This window comes from Magnolia sinica, chromosome 19, assembly GCF_029962835.1.
Source record: "Magnolia sinica isolate HGM2019 chromosome 19, MsV1, whole genome shotgun sequence".
Lineage (NCBI taxonomy): Eukaryota > Viridiplantae > Streptophyta > Magnoliopsida > Magnoliales > Magnoliaceae > Magnolia > Magnolia sinica.
Genome location: NC_080591.1, coordinates 60,656,303 through 60,672,169, shown reverse-complemented (window position 1 = coordinate 60,672,169; position 15,867 = coordinate 60,656,303).

Here is a 15,867-nt window from a genome sequence, read left to right as displayed (position 1 = left end):
TTTTCTTTGGGGATGGGCTGACAGTAAGAGGAAGCACCATTGGATCAATTAGAAGAAGATTTGCAAGACTACAGTGGAGGGGTGGGGCTAGGGATCAGAGCCTTAAAGGAAGTCATGAAGGTCTTCAGGTTGAAGTTGGCATGGTCAGCGAAATCCGGGCAGCTTGTTAGCTAGTGGGCAGCGTTGATGACGGCGAAGCACCCCCAAGACTTCCTGCCTCTTGGCAGGGCAGGGGCGTTGGCGGTTACCTCTCCCTTCTGGAAATCTGTCAGGAAGTTATTCCCTTTGTTGGAAGACAACACTCAGTGGCAGATTGGTAGTGGGGATAGGAATTTGTGGTCTGATAATTGGACTGGGTTAGGGCCACTGAACTTACTGGCAGAAGCGCAAATTCCTAAAGCTATTGGTGGGCTTCAAGTGAAAGATATATATGTTGAGTAAGGAAGCGCTTCTTCCTCCTTCATCTGCCTTCAATTTTCTGCCGCAGCTCGTGTTGGATTTTATTTTTCAGGGTGGTTTTGCGACGTCGGACGATGCGAACCACTGCTTCTGGCCCCTTGATCCCTCAAGCAACTTTTCAACGAAATCAGCGTGGGACCTCTGCAGGTCCTCAGCCCAGCGAAAGAGCTAGGCCAAAGGGGTCTAGCAGGGGAAGCTTCCTCCAAAGTTAGCAAACCTTTGTCTGGAGGTTATTACAGGAGGTTGTAGCTGTGGAGGATAGAGTTCAATCCAGGGGCATTCTTCTGGCGTTAAGGTGTGTGTGCTGCTACGAGGACGCAGTTTGTCATCCACAGGTGGAAACTCTTCCTCATGTCTTCCTCCATGGAGTGCTGGCATCTAAAGTCTAGAGTGTGTTTTGGAGCCATGTTCAAGATCCCCTCCTTGATGGCCCTCTCTGTGGAAGCTAGATTAAAGCAGTGGTGGCTGGCGATTTCTAGAGACAGTAATATCTAGCGCATTAAGGTGGTCCATAGCATTATCCTCTGGGAGATCTGGCAATCCAAGAACTCCATTAAGATGGATGGTAAGGTCAGGTCTAGCGTTGCCACGGTGGCTCGGGTTAAATGGTGGTTGAGGCTGCTGTTTCCATATGAGCAGGGGTCGTCGAATGAAGCTCGCTTTGAGGTTGTGAGGTGGAAGATGCCGAGGTTTGGCTAGGTCAAGCTAAATGTTGATGGCTCAGCATGTGGGAACCTAGGTCTATCAGGGGGTGGAGGGATATGCAGCGACTTAGATGGGAATCTCATTTTTGCATTTGTGATGGGCTTTGAAGAAGGGTCTAGCAACAGAGCGGAGTTGCATGTTGTTTGGAACGGCCTCTTTAATTGCCTAGCTCAGGGCCTTTCCAAGGTAGAGTTGGAGTCAGATTCTAAGGTTGTGATTGATCTCATTTATGGCTGCTCCCAAAAGAGTTGGTCTTGGAGGCACTGGTTAAGGAGAATTGAGGGCATTATGTCTAGAGGCTCTTTCTCCTTTTGTCATATTTCGAGGGAAGTAAATGCTCCTGCGGATGCTTTAGCCTGCCTTGGTAGTGCCTCTCTGGGGAACTTCTTCGAGAGTTTGGATGAGCTCCCAGTTCAGATTGGAGGGTTATTAGCTTGACAAAGTTGGGCTTGGATTAGTTAGAAAGTCAGTCTAGGAGTTCAATTAGAGATTTTTATCTTGTACATGCCTAATCATATGATAGGCAGCCCTCCTCTTGTGAGTATGTCATGAATATAGAATCTTGACATGGACCCTTATACACTCACAATATTGATAGATCTATGTTCAAGTCAATAGTTTAGGGGCTCATTAGCCTAAAATGTGAGCATGTGATCATAGAGTTGACTATGCACATTAATTATTAATAATCCTTTAACTTTAAGACATGTGAGGGTCTTGGATATTTATTGAGCAGTTTTAGCTTAATTTACGAGGCTTTTTGGAGGTCACTGAAAGTAAGTAATGCTGGGTATGTCTATCAAGATTCACTAATTCTCACATGAGCTAACAAGGGATCCACTAATTCTATAATGGAACTTGTTTAGGTCAAGATTTGATTAAGTCATAAATTCATTAAGTGGGTTTTTCACTGGGCATAGCACTTAAAATATTTTAATTGACTTTTAAAAGGTTTTCCACCATTGGAGTTTTCTTTAACCATTAAAATTTTCGTTCGCACTTGATGATGATTTGATGGCTCAGATCTGATGGTCCACTTCATGATTAGCATGACATCTAAATCATAATATGTTGGCTCTGATAGCGGAGGAATTAAATCATAGATATGTGCATGTTAAAGGCAGATTGAGGTACAATAGGGGCTTAGTGGTAGACTCACAAGAATTACAACATGAGGTCATAGGTTCAAGCACCCATTGTGGTGTGAGCGTGCAGGAATTTATAGGGTGTGTGAGTGTATATGAATTTGAAAAAAATAAAAATAAAAAGGCACACCGAAGACCGTAAGGTGGTGGAGCACCATACTAAGTGCACTCTTGAAATCCTAACCCTTCCTTATATGGAGTGCAGATCTTCTATGTTGAAGACACAAGTAAATTCAATGTCATCGCTTCTCATTGGTCCACATCATCGCCGACGACTCTGGCTAACAAGATAGATAGGATTTCTTTATTCCAAATAGATTACATGCTACACCAAATGACTTTTAATGTATGGAACTTCTTTGAGCTCCACATTGATTTATATTTTAGATCCACAACTACTATCAATTTTTACACATTATGCTAGAGCATGAGTTCAAAAATTAGGCACATTCAAAGCTCAAGTGAACCGCGCACAAGAAAGCAAGGGGGATTAAACCACTAGCGTTGAAACCTTCCTAGGGTCCGATGCTAGGTTTATTTGCCATCTAACCTCTTCATAAATTCACAGAGACCTGAATGAAGGGAAAACATAAATATCAGCTTGATTAGTGCCTTCTGTGGCCCCAAGAAAATTTCAACTATAGCCATCTAATTCCCACTATTTCTATAGTGTGGCCCACTTGAGCTTTGGATCTACCTCATTTTTTTTCTCATTTCATAAAATGGTATGGAAAAATAGATGGATAGTGTGGATCTGATATATACATCATAATGACGCCCATGGAAGTTTCACATGTCAACACTTCCGGTTTTCTTCTCTCAACCTGGAATGTGCTGCACCACAGGAGCAGATTCGGTGAGACCCCGACCTCACCTAAGATAGTGCGACACTTACCATGATACCCACCTTGATGTGTGTAATCTATATTGACTCCATCCATCCATTTTTCAGGCATTATCGAAAAAAATGAAGTAAATACAGTTATCAGGTGGACCATACTATAGGAAACAATGGCTGACCATTAATAGGCCAAAAAAATTTTGTATCAAGCCGATTTTTTTTCCTCTTCATCCAAGATTATATGAACACATCAACAGATTAGATGGAAAATAAAACCTACCGAAACATTAAGATGAGCCATAAGAAGTGTTTAATGGTAGGGTGTTCAATCACCACTGTTTCCTGGCTCCGGTTCTTTTTTATTGGAACCGCCTGAATGGCTGTACATCTCCCCCTTTTTATATATACATGATGGCCACGGTCCACTTTCCTTTTTTTTTTTAAAATGGTTGAGCCCTAAGAAGTGTTTAATGGTAGGGTGTTCAATCACCACTGTTTCCTTGAATATGGACCAGCAGATAATTGGATCTTCTTAAAATTTGGTATCATGCTTTAAAATGATCTAAAAAAATGGATAGATGGAGTGGATACAGAATACAAAAATCAAGGTGCGCCCCCTGGTAAGATCTGCACTATCATGTGTGAGGTGTGATCTCACCTAATCCTCTCACCTGCACCACATAGTGAGTAATGAAATTTCTTAGGGTTTGAAATTTACATGCACCCCATGACATTTATTTCTTAGATCCACACCATCCATCCATTTTTTCATATCATTGTATTGTACAAACCCAAAAACAATGCAAACTCAAAGCTAAAGTGGACCACGCCACTAAAGACAGTAGGAATTGATGCTATCGTTGAAAACTTCTTGGGGCCACAGAAGGCTCTGGTCAAGATGATATTTGTATTTTAACTTCATCCGGGTATGTGTGATCTTATGAAAAGGTCAGATGGAAAATAAGCCTCACGGTTGGCCTCAGGACAGTTTCAATGGTAGTTTGTTCAATCCCCATTGCCTTTTGTGGCGTGATCCACTTGAGCTTTGAATGTACCTCATTTTTTGGATCATGCTCTAGATTTATCTGGAAAAATTGATGGGCAGTTTAGATCTAACGAAAAAGTCATTGTGGGACTTAGAAAAGTTCCACACGTTTACGAGATCAACATCGATAGATGGACATTACGGACATTGGTCTATATACGTACCACATCTATGTATGATCATGACCATTTATATGTTTATTGATGTACAACCATTCGGGCGGTTCCAATAAAAAAGAACTGGAGCCGCTTATCATATGGAGCATTTAATGAAAATTCTGAAAAGAAAATTCTGGAGGCCATTGTCACACCATAGACTCGGTAACTGGACTCATAAGGAACCCGATAGGCGGTTCTGGCCGCAACAGCCTCCGTAGTACCCCATTCTCGGCTCCTGAGGCAGGTTCCGATCCTAGGATCCTACAAGGAGGATTTCCATAATAGTATAATCATTTTCAATATGAGCTGGTCAGACTTAGCCTAGTAATGCCTCCTTACATCAGGCGAGTAAGGCCACACCCCTACCCAACTGACTACACGACAGTGGGAGTTGTGGCTTAAAGGTATAAGGCTCTCATGCGCTCATAGTTTCCACTCGGTCACAGCGTTGGGGCAAATCCTTGGTACCATGGAAGTTTTGAAAATTTCACCCACGGGCATCCTATACACCCAGTATGCTTAAATAATATTTTCGGTGTCCACACATATAACCATCCACGAACGTCCCTGTGGAGGCAAGGCCCTGGTGAAGCAAGGGCGGTATCATCATGAAATGCAATACTAATGCATAAATCACACATACAGATCATGCACAAGCTTCATGCACTCAATTTGCACAGGAGGAAAAACTCTATCCCTCAATGACAACCACACAATGCAATCAATTTGCATAGATGATGCATATGGATCACAATGAAGTAAGTGTGCTACCTGCACAATATATTCCTCCTTCTCAAGGAGGGACAAGGTGTAGATACCTAAACGGGTACTCTAAAGAGAAGTGAAGTCCTCTAGTGGGAGCCCAATACTTTGGGATGACCCACAAGCTAAGAGACTCATAAAGCCTCAAGAAGAAAACGGTCTTAACAAGGTCCAAGGTGAGCCTTCAACCACCTACAAGAACCCTATGAGCCTACCTTAGGGCCACCATGGAGGACATCCAACCTCAACTGGGTCCCGAAAGGTAGCCCGCTACGCATATAAAGTAAGGCCTAAGCAATCCATGGTCTAATGGGCCATACACTAAGCCCAATACTTAGGTATCATGGTGGGCCCTTAAACAAGGTTTGGGCCCAACCATAATGGTCATGAGTCCACTCATTGTGGTGGGCCTAATGGGTAGCCCATTATTTCAAACATATGAGTACTCCTTACATTTAAAACAAGTAAGTTAGGCCTCACATCTAGGCCCAAGCATGGATTTATTTTAAATGGGTAAGCAAGGGCCCAACTACTTGAGTATTTGGCCCATAAGACCCATCACAATAGTCACTACATGAAAAATGGAAAAAAATGACAGATTTCGAGACGGTTCTGGACCGTCTCTAAAATTGTTTGGTTTAAAGACGGTTTAGAGACAGCTGTAAACCGTCTCTAAAATTTTAGACAGCCTCCGACCATCCTTAATATTGTCTTAAAAATTTGAACGTCCACAAATCATTTAAGACGGTCGTTGACCATCTTATATGCGGTCATCTGAGACGGTCATTGGTCGTCTGCATTAGAGACGGTCTTTGACTGTCTTATATGCGGTCATCTGAGACGGTCATTGGCCGTCTTTGACTTATAATCTGAGACTGTCAAAGACCGTCTCTAATGTTCAGGTCAAAAATTAAGAAGCTCAAAAAAATTATGAATTTCGAAAAAAGAAATAGTTGAGAAGCTTAGAAAAATAATTAATAATGTTTACGAAAAATTTAAACTTTGAAAAAAAAAACTATGATTTTATAAAAATCTAGATTTTAAAAAAAAAAAAATTAAGAACTTTAAATAATGTTGATAATTTTGAAAAGAAAAAAAATCAATAAAAAAATGATATTTTGAAAAAGAAAATTTAAAAAATTAAACAAAATTGTGAAAAAATTGACAAATTGTAAAAAAAATATTTTTTAAAAAGACAACTAGATTTTGTATTTTGATAAGAAAAATTAAAAAGTTATATAACAAGATTTCGAAAAAAAACATGATATTATGAAAAAGAAAATTTTAAAAATTAAACAAAATTGTGAAAAATTTGACAAATTTAAATATATTTAAAAAAAAAGAAAACTAGATTTTGTATTTTGACAAGAAAAATTAAAAAGTTATATAACAAAAGTGAGAGTAAAAAATGATATTTTGAATTGAAAAAGAAAATTAAAAAAATTAAAAAAATTGTGAAAAAATTGACAAATTGTAGAGAAAAATATATATTTTAAAAAAGAAAACTAGATTTTGTATTTTTATAAGAAAAATTGAAAGTTTAGATAACAAAAGTGAGATTTTGATGATGTGTTGTATATTCTTGCCGACTCCATGTTTCTCCAACCCATTTTTGGGCCAGGTATAAAAAATTGTGTAGATTTAAATCTTAAGTGGGCCACACCACTGGAAAGAATGATAATATAGTACATTGCCATTAAAAATTATAAAGAGCCCATCGTATGGTTTTAGTAATGTTTATTTGCAATCCAACTTGTTGATAATGTAAAGAAGATCTAGATGAAGGTAAACTACAAAGATCAAATTGATTCAAAACTTTTGTGGCTTTTAAAAGGTTTTTAATAGTTATTCATCATTGTTTTGATTGGTATGGCCCACCTGAGATTATTGAGTTCTTATGATTTGAAATCACATCCTAAAATATGATGGAAAATATATGGACGGTGTTGATATACATAAAATATATCAAGGTGGGCCCTACACGGTTAGAGTAACACCCATGAAGGAGTTACCTAAATAGTGAAATGGTACTATAAGGTCTCCTCATGGGAACTTTTCATGAGGTTAATCTGTGTGTGCCCCACATATAAAAGCATTTGGTGGGTCCCACATGAGTTTGGATATGTATGAAACTTGGTTTGACTCCTCATCCAAGTGAGACACACATAACGAATGGGCTGGAACTATGAACCACATATAGGTGGGCCCAATAAATAATTATGAAATGTTTTAATGGGAGGGTAACCCTCTCAACTATAGTATGTGGTGTGGCCCACCCAAGTCATGCATTGACTTTATTTTTAAGCTCGTGGCCCACCATGGAATGGTGCATCTGACTGACGGGGCAAATCCAAAGTTCAAGTGGACCCACCATAGAAAAGAGTGGGATAGTGACACCCACCATTGAAACCTTCTTAAGGCCCGCCGCGATATTTATTTAAGATCCAACCTGTTTATAATTTAATACAGATATGGATGCAATTGAAAATTAGTCTGACCCCTCATCCAAGTGGGACACACATAATGAATGGGTTGGATATGTGAATCACATTTAGGCAGGCCTAATATATGATTATGAATGTTCTAAGGAAACCCCTCCATTATATTATGTGGTGTGGCCCACATTTAGGCTGATGTTTGTGTTTTCCCTTCATTCATATTTTTTTGATATTATGAACATGTTGGATGACAAATAAACATTACTGTCGGCCCAAGGAAGGTATCAACGGTGGAAATCATTATTCGACATCGTTTTGTGTGGCATGGTCCTCTTGGGTTTTGGATTTACCGAAAATTTAGGATCAACCCACACCGTTCATCCATTTTTCGAGATCATTTTATAGAATTATCCAAAAAATGAATCATATCCAAAGATTAAATGGACCACACCACAAATAAGGGGAACAAATTGGCTCCCCCCCCCCCCCCCCCAATCCAATGGCTTGTGGGCCCAACCATGATGTATGTGTTTAATCCATGCCGTCCATCTATTTTTAAAGATCACCTTATGGCATGAGACCAAAAATGAGGCATATCCCAATTTGAAATCGACCACATTACAAGAAATAGTGTTGAATGATCATCAACCATTTAAAACATTCTGGGAGTCATAAAAGTTTTGAATTGAGATGATTTTTGTTTTTGCCCTTCATCTAAGCCTGTATGACCTAATGAACAGATTGGATGCCAAATAAAGAGTACAGTGGACCTTACATAGGATTTTAATGATGGATATCCAATCACTATTGTTTTCATGTGGTGTGGTCCACCTAATATTTATATACCTCTCAATTTTGGGCCCCACCATGATGTATGTTTTATATCCACATGTTCCATCCATTTGGAGAGATCATTTTAGGGCAATATCCAAAGATAAATCCAAAGCTCCAGTGGACCCCAGCACAGAAAACAGTGGGGATAGTGACACCCACCATTAAAAATTGTTTAAGGGCCACGAAAGTTTTAGATCAAGCTGATATTTGTGTTTTAACTTTATGTTTTTTTAAACTTTTGAATAGGTTGGATTTCAAATAAAAATTATGGATGTATTCCCGCGGTATTTTAAGTGTTACCCTTACGTTGGAGCCCACCTTGACGATTTGATAAATATCCATCCTGTCCATCCTTTTTTTCAGCTCATTTTAGGACGTGGTCCCAAAAATTAGGCAGATCCACCGTTAAAAAATTCGTAAGGCCGACCATAACAAATTTCTTATTGATCCAAAACTTTTGTCACCCCCAAAAGGGTTTCAATGGTACACATTCAATCCCTCACTGCTTTTGATCGTGTGGTCCACTTGATAGTTAGATTTGTCTTATTTTTCATCTCAAGCATTACGACGAGCTCCTCATATGGACGAACGGTTTGGATATAACACATACCTCATGATGGGACCCACAAGACTTGCTAACGTCACCCACCCCATTTCCATGGGGACATGGATTAGCTACTGACAGGTTGAGTACAAAGACTTGCTACTTAAGTGACGTCACTAAGTTCTGTGGGCCCAACCATGTTGTATGTTTTGTATCCACACCGTCCATCTACTTGGAGAGATCATATTAGGGGATGATCCAAAGAATGAGTCAGATCAAAATCTTGAGTGGACCCCACCATAGAAAACAGTGGGGAGAGTGACGCCCACCATTAAAAAGTTCTAAGGTCCACAAAAGTTTCAGATCAAGCTGATATTTGTGTTTTCCCTTCTTCCATGTCTTCACTAACATATGAACAGGTTGGATCTCAGAAAAAAACATCATGATGGACCTTTGGAAGGTCAATGATAGGCATCACTCTCCCCACTGTTTTCTGTGGTGGGGTCCACTCCAGCCTTAGATCTGCATCATTCTTTGGTTAATACCCTAAAATGATCTCTAAAAATGTATGAACGGTGTGGATACAAAACATACATCATGGTGGGGCCCACATAACTTGGTGATGTCACTTCAGTAGCAAGTCTCACTACTCACCTGTAAGTAACTGATCCGAGTCTGATACAAAGAGGGGTTAGGGCGCCTGCCTTAACCACTTGCTCTCCCTCCATCTCTCCTTCTCTCTTTGCGCCTCTCCCTCTCTCTGTCTACGCCTCTCCCTCTCTCTCCGCTCAATCTCTCTCTCTCTCTCCATCTCCACTCTCGAACCCTCCCCTCTCCCTCCGGCTCGGATGTCGTCAACTTCTGTACCGAATCCGGCGTCCTCCTCTTGCTAATTGCGGCCTGCAATAATCGAACGATGGAGATTGATCTGGAAGAGGCGGTTACTGGAGAGATGAAGGGCCTTCATGGGGAATGCCGCAGCGGTTCTTCGTCACGGAAGAGAAGGCGGGGGGCGGTGCCTGGGCAGGGGAGTTTGAGTGTGATAGATTAGGTGCATGCATTGGTGGGCAACAAGTGCTTGGAGATTGTGGGCCCCATCATGATGTGTGGTTAGGGTTTCGTTGAGGGCATGGTCAGGTTAGCAGTTTCCAAAATCAAGGATAGTAGCTGCTTCTTCGTTTACGCATTTGAGGTATCCTGCTATTTCATTTCTCTTTTGTAAAATGTTTTTAACTTTAAAGTTTTTTTTAATTATTAATTTATGGATGAGGAATTTAGAGAAGTCTTGATAATATGGTAAACTGCATTTGCATGCATGCATCTGCGTTTTGGTTTGGCAAGTATTGCTATATTTAGAGGGCATATTTAATGATCTAGACTGTCTGTTTGGCAGGCCTCACTGTCAATGGGCTGTGGTGTGAAGAATGTGTGCATCTGTTTGGATAAGAAGTCCAATCATTTAGATGGCTGGCATTGTTTAGAATCCATTGATTGTGCAATGATTTGTGTATTGAAAATTTGACTATGTTGTGCATTTTTTGTTGAATGTCATATTATCTCTTTCATTAGATTGGTTTTGCTTTGATCTTTGCAATCATTCTCTACTTGTAAATGATTTATTAACGAAGCCCACTTCTCATTTACCACCAAAAAGGTGAGTTTCCATTTACTAGTAAATAAGGAGAGGGCAGTGGCTTTATTTTTTTGAATGAAAACATATGAGGTAGATTTCAATTATTTATTTATTTATTATTATTTTTTTTAATACCAATTGCAGGCTATTCAAATATTGTAAATGATTTGTTAGTAAATCATTAACCACCATCCAAATGACCCCTAAAATAGGAGAGGCATTCAATTTATGTTGACAATATGTTTACACTTGCTTGGGAAGTGGATGATGTTGTGGCAAACTGTTTGCCTTTGCATTTCCCTCGATAAGGTTTACCCCTATATATATATATATATATATATATATATATATATATATATATATAGATATATATATATATATTTCAAATGCTCAAATGAAGGAAACGAGTTTGTTTTTGATGTAATGTTTTCAATGACAATTTTGGAGGAAAAATGTTTTATTTTGTGAGATTGCAATCCAAACAGTTTCAAATACAAAGGGAAAGCATTTTCTAAGACTTAAATTTTGCAAAACAAACAAATGCAAAGGGTTTGGATGATGTAGTTTGCCTCTTGCCTATGTTGCATGTTTGTTTTGCTTTGCTTCCTTGATTTGTACTAACTGAACAAGACCTAAATGGAAATGCATTTTTTTGCTGTTTGTTTGCACCTATTTAATAAAAAAAGATTAGGAGCCTTTGGAAAGGTCTTGCTGGTGGTAGCTTATGCCCCAACTCTTTCCAATTTAATGTAAGAAAGGAACTTGGGTTTTCAACAGGACAGCATGCATGGCAGCCTCTCCTTTTCCTTTCAATGCAAGAAAGGAACTTGTTGACTATTTTTCTGTATTTTTGGTGTTTATGTTTTTCACAGTTTAGTTTGCATGTAAACGATATCAACTTCCTAGTTTTTATAGTGATTAAAATTTTCTCTTTTTACCAATTTATGTGCATTTTCTGCTTAAATTCTTGGTTTTCATGTTTTGACAAGATCAAGTTGACCCAAGTCTATTTTTTTGGGTTTATGCATAATGGAAATCAATGAATTTAATTCCCACACTGGTTTCTACAGAAATCAATGGGAATTCCCACACTGATTATGAATGTTTTAAGGAAACCTTTCTCTACTACATTTAAGTGAGTTACTCGTTACCTTTACCAGAGTAAACTCTGTGGGGTTCACCGTTATTTATTTATTTTATCCACTCCATTCATCCATGCTAACGGATAATTTGAGGTCTAAAGAACAAAAAGGAAGCATATCCAAAGCTCAAGTGAACCACACCACAGGAAATAGTGTGATTGAACCTCTACCATTTAAAATTTCTTGGAGGCCATAGAAGTTTTGGATCAAGCTGATGTTTGTGTTTTCTATTCATTTATATATTTTTGATATTATGAACAACCTTTAACTGTTTTTGGACAATCTGATTAGTCCGAACATGAAGAGTAAATAACTTCAGATGTTAAAATCAAAATTCACTCAAATAGTGAGGAGGTGGCATCTAATAAGCGTCTCATTGAATATTCAAGTCCTGTCAAGGTTTCACTGCCTGCTGGAGGTGGCAATAGTGAGGAGATACCAAGGGTAATTATTAAAGATGGGAGTCCATTCAAACTCATACAGGATTATGCTTCTGATGACAGTGCTGACGATGATAAAGGCACATCCTAGAAGATGTTAGCCCCGTAAGGGTTTCGCCACCAGATACATAGGATATCTCATGTGTGAATGAAGATAAGAGGAACAATATGGATTCAGATTTAGATGTAAAGAATGTTTCCACAATTGAAATAGGATTCAACATTGCCACTGGGTTGACAGAAGCTGCCCAAAATTCAGAAGCACATTATGTGCAACGATATGGAGATGCTCATTATGCTGTGGAGGCACATGAAGCTAAGAATAGCATGGGAGTGGAATTGAGTGCTGATAAACATGATTTTTCACATGAGGAAGGAAAGAGCTTAGATGTGCAAAACGGACCAGATATGTTGTTTATATGTTGCTAACAGAAATTATGTGTCAGAGATTAGGATCTCTAATACATAATTACTGCTAAGTAAAATGAGATGAACTCATTTTTAGGCATCTATCAAACAGGGTCTAAGCTTGTCTAACATAGCCCATCCACGCTAAACACAACTAAATGATGGTTTGGAACTAGTTCCAATAACAACAAGTACAAAGCCGTGCAGTCTCCAACATGGTTAATATTTATCTTTGCACTACAGGAAAATACCCTTTTATGGGCTTTTCTTAGCATCTGCTCCTCTATCTGCATTATAAAACTTTTTGAATAGGAAGATTTTGTTTCATTTAAACAACAGGAATAAAAGATTCCAACACTGGGTTAGCTGCACCCAGCTAGTGGAATCTTGTTTTTGATAAACAAATGATGCAAGAGGAGTAGCCTCTTCAAGTAATCTTTATGAGGGCTGCCTGTTGTTGTGATTATGACTACATGGTACGTTGTTTGACCTTACATATGTGTTTATTTATGTTTTAAGAAGGTTGCAAGATGCACAAAAATAATAAACCAGAATTCTGAGGAAGCAAAGTATGTAATAAATGTTAAGCAAATTGCCAAGGTATATTTTCTATGCGATGTTTTGTTATTTCAGGTTGGTATAACTTAAGAATCTTGGCACATTTTGATGGACCTAATTCTTTCTGCACTCGCAGTTTGTTGTTGGTTTGGGCGATAAAGTTTCACCAACAGATATTGAAGAAGGCATGCGTGTCAGGTAAGTTCAATTTTCCACTCTATATATAGTTTCCATTATTTATTTCTTTGACTTTCTTTCCTCTTTTTTTTTTTTTTTGGAAAATGGCTTTCCAATGTTTTGTTCATCTTAGATTTAATTAGGATGTTTCATTCATGATAAGACATGCAATTGTAATTGACATGACTATTACTCTTTTACCTTGGCTTTGGGACCAGCCATGGTAGAGACACACATTGACATCATTTACAACGCAAGCCACTACTTCTTTTGAAAGATAACAATAAACTTTCATTGAAAGGCACTGAGGTGGTGCCAAAAAACATACACAAGCCAAACAAGGCAAGAAGCATAAACCACCACTTGTAATTGCAAAAGCAGAATCTTGGTGTGGAAACATAGAACTGCACCAAAAATGAAAAATCAAGGTAAATGCTTCTCATAAGGTCTGCTTTATTTAGAGTAGAATTAGATAGATCAAAAATTGATTACCAAAATCAACTCATCACTACAAAAAATAAAAATAAAAAATCCTTTACATATTAATTTTGAAGGAAGATCTAGAATGCATTCAGCTAATGCTTTTGAAGTAGAAATTACATTATTCAAGAAGTGATTAATGAGTATTTTAATTCGCATATAAGAATGCTTTTGCATAAGCATTTTTCCAATTCCAGGATAAACACCTGATGACCTAGTGCCATAAGGGTGATATAGTATTCAAATTCACAAGTTACCAAGGATATTTGTGCATGTGTTGTTGTTTTTAGATACATGCATACCAAGACATGTATTCTATGTTATTATGTAAAACATCAATGATCAATAATATTTGTTGTGTCCCCACATGATATTCAGTGATTGAACTAGTATTGATCCAAAGTAAAACTGATAACTCTAACTAATGTATTAACATTCATCACTAGGGACATGCTGTAGTCACAAAAATCACAAAGTTAAACTTATAACCTAAACCTATAACCTACAACATTAACTTAAACCTAAACCTATAACCTAAACCTAAACCATTGCTAGATATATTTTGTTCCTTTCTTTTCCTTGGACTCCACATTTCCAACATGACCTAAAAAGTGTAAATAGTTATGATGGTTAATTCCCATTTGCTTAAAGCTCTATAAATTTATTTTATCCTTTTTTTGAAAGGTAAATTCATTTTTTCTTATTCCTTATATTGTTTCCCAGTTATATTTGTGTTGGTTTCAGAGTACAGGTAGTGATAGAAATTGTTGGTCAATTGTGCCTTGTAGACAAAGGGATGAGTAACCAACAATACGAATATGGGAGGCCTTCCCCAGGTATCTAGATGCTTTTAGATATAATTATGTTATTTTTAAATGTATTAGCTCGAAATTGATGGAGCAGACCCGGATGTGCGTCGAAGCTATCCGGATATTGAACGGGGGTCCCTTGAAGGTGGGAACCGCTGTTAAGACCATGATGAAGCTGTTCATTTTTTATGGACAACATTGGAGTGGCCTGGCCATTTGGACAGGCAATGTTTATGTATTTACTCGAAATTGATGGAGCAGACCCAGATGTGCGTCGGAGCTATCCGGATGTTAAGAGGGGGTCCTTGGAAGATGGGAACCGCTGTTATGACCATGATGAAGCTGTCCATTTCTTATGGACAGCATTGGAAGGGCCTGGCCAATTAGAGCAGGCCGTGTTTATATCTGTATTTGCAAGGACCACACCATTAACCTATAACCTAAACCTATTCTCAAATCCCAAAACCTATAACTACAACCTAAACCTATAACCTAAACTTATAACCTAAACTCAATTCCCTAAACTTTAACCGACAACCTAACCTAAACCTATACTTATAACCTAAACCTATTCTCAATTCCCAAAACCTATAACCTATACCTTAACCTAAACCTATAACTCATAATCTATAACCTGAACCTATTACCTAAACTCAATTCCCTAAACCTTAACATATAACCTAACCTAAACCTATACTTATAACCTAAACCTATTCTCAAATCCAAAAACCTATAACTATAACCTAAACCTTAACCAAAAACCTATAACGTAACCTAAACCTAAACCTATAACCTTAACCTTAACATATAACTTTAACCTAAACCTAAACCTATTCTCAAATCCCTAAACCTAAACCTAAACCTAAGCCTATAACCTAAACCTATTCTCAACTCCCTAAACCTTTAACCTATAACCTAAACCAATAACTTATAACCTAAAACTAAACCTATAACCTAAACCTAAAACCTAAACCTAAACCTATACTTATAACCTATAACCTAAACCTATAACCTAAAACCCAAACGTAAACCCGATCTCGAACCCGAACCCAATTTCCTAAATCTAAACCTCAATGTATTCTCAAATCCCTAAACCTAAACCTACGCCTAATCCTGATCTCAACTCCCTAACCTAAACCTAAACCTAAACTTGAAAACCCAAACCTAAACTCGATCCCGAACCCGAACCCGAACCCGATTTCCTAAATCTAAATGTTAACCGATTCTCAATTCCCTAAACCTATAGCTTATAACCTAAACCTAAAACCTAAATGTATTCTCAAATCCCA